This window comes from Dioscorea cayenensis, chromosome 17 (assembly GCF_009730915.1).
Source record: "Dioscorea cayenensis subsp. rotundata cultivar TDr96_F1 chromosome 17, TDr96_F1_v2_PseudoChromosome.rev07_lg8_w22 25.fasta, whole genome shotgun sequence".
NCBI lineage: Eukaryota > Viridiplantae > Streptophyta > Magnoliopsida > Dioscoreales > Dioscoreaceae > Dioscorea > Dioscorea cayenensis.
This window is the reverse complement of record NC_052487.1, coordinates 21,088,235-21,100,791: the sequence shown is the minus strand read 5'-3', so window position 1 is coordinate 21,100,791 and position 12,557 is coordinate 21,088,235. Positions and strand designations below refer to the sequence as shown.

The 12,557-nt window shown below is 34.5% G+C and overlaps 1 pseudogene; it reads right to left on the bottom strand.

Annotated features, from left to right (window-relative positions):
- Positions 1-1,954: 1,954 nt before the first annotated feature.
- On the bottom strand, positions 1,955-3,772 carry LOC120281258 (annotated as a pseudogene).
- Between the last annotated feature and the right edge of the window lie 8,785 nt (positions 3,773-12,557).

The window sequence follows — 12,557 nt, the reverse complement described above, 5'->3', positions numbered from 1 at the left end:
AATTTTCGCATCGAATAAACATTTCGAAGAACGACCACCGGCTCAAATAGAGGTGGACGCTTTTAAGAAAAAAGGTGGTCCACTCGATCCCAAAGTAGCTATTATGGCAAAGGGTACATGTGTCACAGCAGTATAGGGGTTGCAACCTCTTTTTGAATAGGTTCTCAAGAGTTAGAATTTTGTTATCCCGTGCAAGCCAACTGTATCAAGGTGATTTTGCTAGAGACTTAGTTTTTCCGTAAATTGAATAAAGTTGATCGCAAAGTCCTCCATCAATAAGAAGATTGTAAAAAGATTTCGATCGTGAAAGTTCCATTCTTTTCTAATGACTCGTGAGTAAGAATCATCATGATCATTGGAACAATCCCAGAAAGAATTTAGAAGTCCGTAAGATCATTTGTAGTGGTCGATCTAAAAGAGATTACCCTCGAGTCGACAAAAAGAATAAATTGTTTTAAGGTAATCCAAGGGTAAGGATGACCCGAGAAAGAGAGATTCATAAGAGTTTTCAGCTGACTCGCCCTCTAACCATCTATCAAACCGTAATAGAGTCACCATTGCCAATTGATTTGGTTAGCAGAACGGAATGAATGAAGTATGGTATTAATTCCCTACCAAAAGAACGATTTATTTTCGGGGTAGGAGAAAAGAAAAGGTCGGGGGAGTCATCAGATAGATAATTGGCTTTAATGATCATGGACCAAAGCATGATTCTAGTGCAAGAATGAATTTCCACCACCATTTGCCAAGTAAGGCTTTTATTGAATTTCTCAAGATTAAGGACGCCCTACCACCCATGCTCAGGGTCGACAAATTGCTCCAAGCAATTAATCTTATCCCCTAGATCCCGTGTCCCGACCTTTCCAAAGAAAGTCCTCCCGATTTTGTCAATATCATGTATGACCCGTAGAAGTTTGAAAACTCGACATCCAATAAACCGGGATGGAAGATAAACAGAGTTGATAAGAGTTAAGCTGACCCCCAAAGAGAGGTAAATTGCTTTCCATGGAGTGAGTCGAGTACGAACTGATTCAATCAAGAATGCCCAATCTCATAAAAATAGTACTATGACGCCGCTTTATCTAAACTCTTTAGTGTAAAACGTCATTAAATATGTCTATTTATTTGTTGATGTTGATTTTTTTTCAAGTTTTTTGGGATCTCTTTAGCATATAAAATTCTTTTAATTTTTAACTTCTTTATGATTAAAAATTTTAAAATTATATTATCATTCATTTGATATTTTTTAAATTTTAAATTATTTATATTTTAAGAATAATTTTAACTTAATACGTATATCATCTGCTCATGACTGTTTCACTATCTCCTGTTCACTAACTTAAGTATTTTGATTAATTCATACTGTATTTTCACAACTAGTGGAGCTTAGTTTTGTCATTATATATATATATATATATATTAATATCTCGTTAATTAGTGTAACCTTGTACTTTTATTTGCTTAATATACACGTTTTACCAACCTTTTTTTTAAATTAAAACATAATAACGAATTACAAAAAAGATAAATTAATCGAATAATCTGGTCCGGTGGAGCAACCAAAACCAACACTAAAGCTACTTAATTTTTTTTAAATAAAATTTACTTATTAATTTTTCATTATCATTATGATGTTTATGTTTAGAAAAGTATCAAGTGTGAAAGGATGACAACAAATAGAGGTCAAGTAAACCTTAATAATTGCAATGGAGCTTTCAACAAAACTTGGTTAACACTCAGTTTACATTGTTTTTTTTTTTGTTTTTGAATGTGTCTAATAGTTCGGCTGAAACTAATCACCATTTATGTTTTATAAAAGTATCAAGTGTGAAAGGATGACAACAAATAGAGGTAAAGTAAACCTTAATAATTGCAATGGAGCTTTCAACAAAAACTTGTTAACACTCAGTTTACATTGTTTTTTTTTTTTTATTGAATGTGTCTAATAGTTCGGCTGAAACTAATCACCATTTATCCCATTACAAAGTTACACCATGGACCTTATTTTTGGTGTTATTTTAAACAATTTTCCAAATTAAGAAATTTAAAATAAACCAGCAAAAATGCTTACCAGATAAATAAAACTAAACCCTTCCACAGCTCTTATCAACAAAGGCCTTAAGATTAAGATCAGACGATCCACCTTCACTCCCAGCGTCCATAGCCTTGTCTTTCCACATCTTAGCCTTTGTCCTAATCTCAACACCATTCTCTCCATTCCCCATGACCAACTCCAAACACTTCACAAGCTCTTCTCCTTTAACAACACCACCAGCATCAACCTCACTCCTCACTCCGCACCCCCACAAACTCTCCACCAACTTCGCATTCGTCCCTTGATCCGACCACTGTGGCACGCACACCATTGGCACGCCGGACGCCAAGCTCTCCAAAGTTGAGTTCCATCCACAGTGTGTCACAAAACATCCAACAGCCTTGTGTGCCAACACACTCACTTGTGAACACCACTCCACCATCATCCCATTGACATCCTCTCCTTCTTCTTCTTCAATCTCTATTAGTTCTTTCTCTCTGTTATCCTTTCTCACAACCCATAGATATGGTCTCTTGCTCTCCTTCAACCCTTGCACTATCTCCTCATCTGCTCCTTCTTCATCACTGACAGACTGCCGAATGATATATACACCACTGATCCCTCCTCCTTCGTGTCCAGCCACTCCATATACTTCTTCTCGTCTTCCTTGAAAAGATATCCGGCGCCGGAGTTGGTGTACTCTTTTGGCAAGTGTCCAACAGGTATGGTTTCAATCTCAGTACTGACTGAAGCTAAAGCATCAGTTTCCCATTCCTGAAGGTGTTTATCAACACTCTAGGCTTTTACCTCTCTTGTTCTCTATCCAATATCTCAAACAGCTCTCTAAAAGAATCGAGAATGGTGGCGTAGTGGCTATCGGAGTCGGTGGCCATGAGAAACGATGGCAAGTCTCTGATTTGGAGCTGCTGCAAACCTGGCAAGCAAACACTAAAATGAAGGTTCATCGGAGTGAGCTTTGATGAGACTTTCAAAGCCATGAAAGAAGTGGTAATACGTGGCGAACACGGTTGCGGCTTGTATCCAAAAATAGAACTGAAGGGATTCCATACTGCCGGCGATGTCAGCCACCCAGTTTAACAAGAAGGTGTGAACCATGCACGTAACTGGCCGGGCCACCGGCGAAGAGTTCGTTAACGAGGATAGAAACGTTGCGTTTACTATTTGTTCTGAAGACTGAGAGGTACCCTTGGCATCCATGGAGCCACGAATGTGACTCTCGAGGCCATCGGAGAAAGGGAGGTAAGTGATGAGACCATCGTTGAAGTCTTTGTCGGAGTTGGGAGTAGAGGAGAACATTCGGCGGTGAGCGGAGATGCTGGTGGAGAAAGTGACGGCGGCGCCGGTGGTGGTTGCCAGGTGCTTGGCGAGATGGAGAGATGGGTTTATATGGCTTTGTACGGGGTATGTGATGAAGAGGAAGTGGGGTTGATGGTTGTCCGCCATTGATGGTGATCTTGAGATTGAAGATGAATGCATGGTTTGCATTGGTGGAGATTGAGGTTAGATTATGTACAGAAGAGGAGGAACGAAAGAGTGACGTCATGGGTGACGCATGGAGGTTAACCCTTTGTATGGAATTTGGCTGCTTCTTTGACTTATATGTTAAGTTTTATTTATTTATTTATTGAAATATTTGTCTTAAAAAGTCCATTGCTAAGTTATTAAATGGCGCGTAGCTCAGCAATACCTCGGGTCTCTAAGACAATGATAAATTATATCGGCTTATTCTAAGATATGATGTAAAACCAAGGATTTTGTTATTAATATTCTTTCAATTTCTTTTGTAATTGTATTCTTCGAACAGGTTTTTATTGAAAAAAAAAATGTTTAAAAAAATATATATATATGGGCACAACAAGCAATGAGCATCCAACGGTCGGTCCTTATTCAACAAGTATGGAGATTGAACAAATCTGCTCTTATAGTCAGAGTCTTTATGATCGCTATTGTGTCCAGCATGTTTTTTATTTTAGTTATGAACATCCAGCAAGTCAATGTTTTTTTTGTAGTGAAGTACGTCAATGAAAATTGTTTGGTTTTTCTTTTAATAAAAAAATCAGATTTTTTTTTTCACTCTTACTAATTATTAGCCATGAGTTCAATCTTTAATATTTAAACTGAATTAAATTCATTGGCTTTTCTCTCAGTAAAAAAAAGGTGTTATTTCAGTTTGATTATTTTATTACTTAAATATCTTATCATGACAACTATATAATTATACAAAAGAATAATAATATATTACATAAAATTTTATACTAAGACAAGGTAAGCCTGACTCTGGAAAGGCCATTCTCGATTGAGGAAGTCAAATTTGCTATTTTTTTGAGCTTGAAGGGATAAGGCTCCGGGCCTGGATGGCTTTCCCTTGCAGTTCTTTAGGCAATTCTGAGAGACTATTAAGCTGGACCTACTTAATCTTTGTGAGGACTTCTACTTTGGGAGAGCGAATTTAGAGCGCATCAACTGGGCAAGTATTGCTCTTATTCCAAAGGTGGAGACACCGGAGTCGTCAGGGGACTTTCGCCCCATCAGCCTCATCAATTCCTCGTTAAAAATTCTATCCAAAATCTTGGCATCAAGGCTGAGTATTGTTATGAAAGTGCTAGTGGACTCGGACCAATCGGTCTTTCTAAAAGGGAGATGCATTTTAGACAACATTGCTATCATGTGAGGAATTGATGTTTAGTCCGGACAAACAAAAAGGTCCCTGCTACATACTAAAAGTGGATTTTGCCAAGGCCTTCGATTCTGTGGATTGAGATTTTCTCTTTGACCTTTTGATTACTAGGGGTTTTGGGGAAAGATGGGTTGGGTGGATCAAATGTATTTTGTTCTCCTTATAGGCGTTTATTCTCGCAATGGATCTCCTAAGCTACATCAGATATCAAAGAGGACTGAGACAAGGGGATCCCCTATCGCCATTATTGTTTGTTTTAGTGACAGATGTTCTTAGCTCGATGTTTACCCATGCTATTAATGCTAAAATTCTAATTGGGATACCTTTGGGAGAGTTGGGGAGCAAATGCAATCTGCACTACGCGGATGATCTTTTGATTTTAACTTCTGGTGGCATCAAGGATCTCAGGATTATTAAACTGATTCTCTACCTGTTTGAAGGTATGGCTGGGATTGAGACGAATTTCGCAAAAACTTGCCTTTATTCAAGTAGATTGGGCAAGTTACCTGACCAGGCTGCAGCAAGGACTTTACATTGTAACGTTGGTCTGTTACCAGTCAATTACCTGGGTATCCCGATTTCGGGTAGCAGGCCACGCAAGCAAGACTGGGAAGGCATTATTCTCAAAGTTAGAAGAAGACTTGCGTCATGGAAAATGCAACATATGTCCTTAGGCGGAAGACTGACCCTGGTTAATTTTGTGCTTTCGGCTATTCCAACTTATTGGATGTCCATTTTTTTGTCTGCCTCGCTGGGTCATTAAAGGCATCGACCCCATTAGAAGAGCCTTTCTTTGGTCTTGGCCGAATATTACCCACCCAAATTGTCACCTAGTCTGCTAGAAAAATCTTTGTCGACCTCGGGATCAAGGGGTTGGGGTATCTTGGATCTTGCTAGTTTCAATCAAGCTCTTTTAGGCAAATGGTGGTGGAAATTTATGATGGATCCTTCTTGGGGTGGTACTAAGGTGATACAATTTAAGTACGGGCTGACCTGTTCGACGATGTGGCCTAATCAGATTGGGAGGATCTCCTTTCTTTAGAAAGAGTTTTTGAGCTGCCTCCCGTCTCTCAAATGCAACTATTTACATGAAATCAATTCTGACAAGGATACACTCTTCTGGAAAGATGGTTGGTTAAATGGCATTGCACCAATGACTCTATGGCCTAAGGAATACAAAGATAGCCTTCACCCCAATGGGTCTGTTCATGAGCTTTTACACTTAATGGATATACCTCCCTTCACGGGAATTAGGGAGATTAGACAAGTGTGTGAATGGGTACGGGATTCCGTTAGCTTGTTGGGGGATAAAAGTTATGGAAACTTACCAGAAATGGGATGTTCTCGGTAAAGTCCTTCTATCACTTCCTTATCAATGGGGGGTTTAGATGCCCTGTGTCGCTTCTTTTCGGGCGAAATTGGTGCCCTAAGAAAATCAACCTCTTCAACTTGCTTGCTTGGCGTAAACAAAAATCATTTGGTTGGAAAAATCTTGCTCAAGGAAATGTAACAGATCGCCTACAGATATTTGTAGTTATGTGTCATGCCGAACTGATCTCGTCGACTATATTTTTTTATTCACTGCTCTTTTGCCAAACAGGTGTGGGACTACTTTATTAGAATTCTGCAGTTCCTTCTAACACCGTCTTCCCTGAAGAATCTTTGGGGCCAATGGAGAGTGGGTTTACACCCGGATAGGAGGGCTTTTGATGAATTAGTTGCAAAAGCAATTATTTGGAACATCCTGCTTACAGGAATGATTGTATTTTTTTAATGCCGCTATTATGCACGCACAAGTTCTTATTTTTGCAAATTGATCGTGATGCTTTGTATCTTGGTGCTCTACCACTGCAGAGAGACCCTAGAGCGAAGTCGGAAGAGGATATCAAAGCACCATCGCACTGAAGTTTGGTGTTTAACTGCCCCTGCAGTAGGAGTTAGGGGAACCTAGGACTGTAGAGGAGTCGCTTGATCCAAGCTCTGGCTAGATTCTGATTTGTAGTTCTTTTGGGGGCGGCTGCTACATCTTTTGTATTTCTTTTGTTGTTGTTCTTTAGCACATCTAATGGTAGTTGGTTTCTGTACTGTTTTATTTGCTAATTTGAAGTTGTTTATCCATCTTTTCAAAAACGGATAAGCCTCAATTTTCCTTAATGCTTATGTGCAATTTTTTTCATATGATATTCAAATATATATCTTAATCATCTTTTGCTTAATTTTAATGTTCTCATTCAAAATGAAGTTGATCGTGGTTCTCGGTGTAGTTGACCATTTAATAAAAACAAAGAAGAAATAATTAAAGAATGGTTTTATATCCAACATTTTTTTTTAAATTTATAAAAATAGATAAATTACACTTTTATTGAAAAGAGAAAAGTAAACAAAACAGTCACAGAGAGGAGAATATACCACAAACAAACAATAATCAGGAGCCTCTTACCAAAGGTGAGGCACTCTTAAAGCATAGGATAACAGAGCAAAAACAACAAAAGCTAAAGAGAAAAGGGCAACTGGGCTGGTGAAGACCACTATCTGGAAACACAAGCCTACCCAAGCTATCTGGGGAAGTAAACTACTCTAAAGCTAAGTCATGGTGTGTATCGCCAATATGATCTGAGACTCTTGCTTTTATGAAATTTATGGAGCCCTTAATCCTCTAATATGCTTCATTTAAAAATTGCTGCTAAGGGTCTGTAGCTGTGGAAAACAAAAAACTAAACATAGTAGCAATATTAATAATAACAGAATAAAAGCATAATGTAAGCAATTGAAGATACAATTAGTTTGTTCTAGCTATATATTCCAGATGATGCCTCACAACTCGAGGTCCCAAAGGGTTTTGTCACCCTCGAACCCGACTTGCCGAGCCAGCACATCGACAAACGACCACATACCCACAAGACTGAGACTAAGTGAGCATGCAAGGCCTTAGAACCTGCCACAAAATAGCAGATACATCTAGCAAAAGTACCAATTTAAAGCAAAACTCGCAACATCCGGACACCGCATAAAATGAAACTAACAAGGTTCACAAAAAATGAGAAAAAAACAATGCTACCAATCATATAATCCCATTTTTTTATAATATCAAAGAAATCAATTATTTAAAGTAGAACCGATAATTAAAAAAATATAATTAATCGAATATATATATATATAATTTTCAAGTAACTCAAAAATATGAATAATCGTAAATTAAATAAAAATATCTCGATAATTAAGAAAATTAAATAATTTTTAAACATAATTCGTAAAAATAATAATAATTAAACAACAAAGAATCTAATTATTCAAACTAAATAAATAGAATCATTAAATTCACAAATTTAACTAGTGTCAAAAAGATGTATATAGATAGTATAATTTATATGTGGTTACTTTACTCGATTAACGCCATTGGCATGTCCTATATTTGGGAAGAAATTCTATTATCTTTCAATAAAAATATCGAGGCTAGTAAACAATAGTATTAAAACAAAAATATTTTTTAGAAGGGTACAAATGTAAAAATTTCAAGCTATTATTCCACGCTCCCAAATATTGATTATTGAGAGGGTACAATAGCAATTACCAACTCTATAGGTCATATCAATAATTCCAACATGATCATTGAGTACTAAAACTCTCATAACTCTGCATACACTTTTCCAAATCACAAATTTCAAGATTCTGGGAATAATAAACACCTAAGACTATGACATATCCGAAATTCACACAACTTACAGAGTACTACATAATTTATAACATTCAATTGAATCTCCAATTATTTTTGCAAGCTTGTAATTCAGATGTATCCCTTTCAAATATGAATATCTCTCAATTTAAAACTTCAAAAGAATAATATTTTACGTTAGATAACTCAATAATGCGTCACTTTCTTATTTTACAACATCTAAGACCATGAAAATTTCCAGACAAACTTTAGATACTGCTCAGTAATATCACTAGGCACAACTACACTAATAATGCTATAACTTTTAAACTACTCATCAAAAGAATCTAAATTTTGACATGTATCTAGAAAATAGCAAACTCTATAACTTTGTTATATTACTCTTCTCCAAATTCCATGTACAAGACCATCAAATTGTCTAAGAAATCTTTTATGCTTCCTGTAGAAATATTATTTGGGTACAAGTATAGTAATATGGCGATAACTCAACCATTAGCAAAGGCATAACCTCGAAATTTTCGCATCCATAGATACCACGACTTCTACAACTTTACTATGTAATTATATATCTAATTCAAACTCTAAACTCGTGGAAAAAAAATAAAAACTCCTCAAGGTATGCACAAAAATCTTATCCGAAGATACTGATTTTAAGGGCTATAGCTTAAAGAATACACATGTAGTGTGAACCCCACTTTTATTTAATTTATTTTTATGTTTTAAAAAAAATAAAAATTTAAACCTAGCCTTATCTTTTCAGAGATCGTGACCCCCCATGTCCCTGGTCACCGCCAATGGTTACGTGATTTAAAAACAAAGAACTTCATAGCTTTCACCCTCGCTGATCAACTTTTGGGGTGTGTGACAAGGATGAGAGAATCATCCGCGTCGAGTGCTCGTCTAGGAGTATTTGTGGTACGTTCCCTTTTCTTTTCTTCGATTTGTTTATCTTTTATTAGTTCTTCTTGATGATTAGGGGTTCTTCTTTTTTTTTGTAATCAGTTCTAGGGTTTTCAAGAGTGGTCAGGAGTATCTAGTTTTATAATTGAAAAAGTTAACATGTATTTTTCCGTTTCTTAGAAAACTGTATGTTCTGATATATTAATGTTATGTTTGACTGAGGGCCAGGAGGAAAGTAAAGAAAGCTGAGGTTTTGGAGGGTCGAGCCCGACCCTTCCCTCGCTTGGACGTAGATTTTTTTAATTTAACGAGAGCAGCAAAGTGGGTTAACTACGACTCTCCAAAACCCTCCGAAAATCCCCTTTTCTTGGCCCCCGATTTGGAGTGCCGGGGAGTAAGAACCCTCAGTAAAGATTTTTAATTTTTAAAAAGACCTTATTGCCTCTTAATTTTTTTAAATTAATTACATAACACCATTTTCATAAGTTTTTCTTTCACTTTTTCAATCTAATTTTTATTTTTAATCAAGTATTAACATGACACCCATCACAATCTTTTGTTTTTTTATGTATTTCTTTTTGTTTGCTTATATCTATTTATTTATATTGTGTTTTTTATTTCTCAATTCATCATTAGAATAATTTATCTTAATAGAATTCAATTCTTAATATAATTCTATTGCTATTCAAATTTTATTCGAAGTACAAATAAAATTGAAATTTTCTTTGAGTGAAAAAAACTAATAATTATCTAATTCAACATGATTATTATGCTATGAATTAAAAATATTAAAAATAGGTTTTTTTAACAATATGATAAAGTGATCTTGTGATGATCCATATAGAATTGTAGGAGGAATCTGGTCTTTTAAAATGATAATTAAGTAATTTGCGTTGCATAATTAGAAGCTACTTTGCATCGGGCACAACTAATTGTTCATGCGCAGTGCTACATAGGATAACGCATATTCAAAAAGAGTAGGTTGTTCTTTCAACTATAGATTCTGATAACTAATAATTTGTTTGTATTTCAAAAATTTGATGTTTGGGAAATATATATTTTTATTTCACTTTTATCTTCGACTTTGTTTTTGTCTTCTTTATGCAAATATTATATGGTTATATGATAGACAATAGATTATTTGTGTTTCAAATCTCCGCATAATTTATTTTCTTTTATAAATTATGTGATTAAACATTAATGCAATTGTATTTTATTATAAAGTACAAAAATCAAAATCAAAATAATAATTTTAATATTTATTAAAAAAACTCTACTTAAAGTGTGAATTTATTCGAGATATTCATAATGCATGTGTTTAAATAGAAATAAGTAATTTTTATTTAATAATAAGGGTATAATTGATAAATCATATTATTATATATCATTTCCTTTTCTTTCCTTTCAAGAACTAAACAAGCGTTTATTAGAGTAACTCCTCCTTTCATTTCCTCCATAAAATTTTGGTCTTATCCAAACGAGGCTCGAACCCGCCCTTTCCTTTCCCTTTACTTTCCTCTCCTTCCCTCCTCTTACTTTTCTTTCTCGATTTTTAAATCCAAACACTATGTTAGGGTTAAATTATGTTAGGGTTCTGGCGTTTGAAAAAGTAGAGAAAAGAATTTTGAATTTTACTTATATTTTATATTATATGCAACTAAATGAGATTGTAAGGTTTCTCAATATTTTTATTTAACTATGAAATTTATTTAATTATTTGAAGTTGTGCCGGCATTGGTTATTTATTTCTTTATTATATGAATTTTTTTATTGATGTCATGACTATTGATCATGAGACCAATGATTATGAGTGGATAATTTAATATGTGTGTTATCACTTAAAGAACACATGATAGGTCGATTTTTTTCAATTAATAACTTCCAATTTTACGCATATATATATATATATATATATAAAAGAAGAATCCTGACTTTAATCTCGCTTTTGTTGAGTGACTAGTAATAATAATTGTTTTCTTGGATACTCGTGTTGGTGGAGCTTCCTCGGATTCTCAAATCTCAAGCAAAACCATAAGTTTTTATCTGTATATATGGTATAAGCTTTTCGATTATACTTATGTTTTCTATTTGAGACCCATTAGTATTGCATCAACATTGACCGAAGTTTTGTGATTAATTTGAACTATAACCCAATATGATGTTTCAACTATAATGACTTTTTACATGCATGTCTTTAGATACTTGATTTCATAGGGATTTGTAAGTTCTCGTGTTTAACTTCATCGATATATATATATATATATAATTTGATGGGTGGATCGGAAAATAAACTCCCGCCGCTCATTGTCTTTTAAAACATATATCGTGGTGTCTATATCTATATTAAATAAGTGGACACCAAAGCATGGGAAATTAATTCCACTATACATCCATACACACATATTCATATACGTAATATATATATATATATAATTGTTGGACCTTTTGAGTACTGTGTTTATTAATGTGGGTTTTTTTTTTATATCCCTTTGTACGTTTAGCATATTTAGCGTTTTAATATCTGCGGAATGTGCTCTCAATTATGAGGTATTTTGTGGAAGCCTTAAATAAATCACATATAAACCTATATATATATGTATATATAAAATTTCAATTTCTCTAAATCACATACATAATTATTTAATTACTTGAGTTTTATTAAAAGCATCTCATATTATTATATTCAAATATTATGTGTTTTAAGATAATCGTGAAGTTATCCAGTATTTCAAACCTTTATAGATTTCTAATTGTTTAATTAGTTATTTTATTTTGATTTTAACTTTAATTAATTACTTGATTTAGGATTTACTTAAGTGCATATAACCATGTTAATAATAATATTATATCTTGAATTGTTTTTACCTGATCTTCTATAATTGTTATTCGATTAGAAATCATGATTTATAATCTTAATTTTAGTATTCAAGATGATTACTTTTATTTTAATTATTATTATCGATAGTTTATTGAACCCTAATTATTCTCTACTACATACTAGCAATATTTTGTTTTCAAATAATTGAAATTATTTTCATTAGAAAGATGGGATCACCAAATTGCACTATTTCGCATCGACAATGTCATTTCTAGACACGGTATATTTTCCGACATAAGCGACTCGTAGTCCCGCACATCTCTTTGCAATAACTCGTCACTGGGATTAAACATCGACTCACGTCGACACTGAACCCCTCGTCACCGATAAAATCTGGGCTTTCGCACTATCTGGCCAAGAGAATAACGGCCTC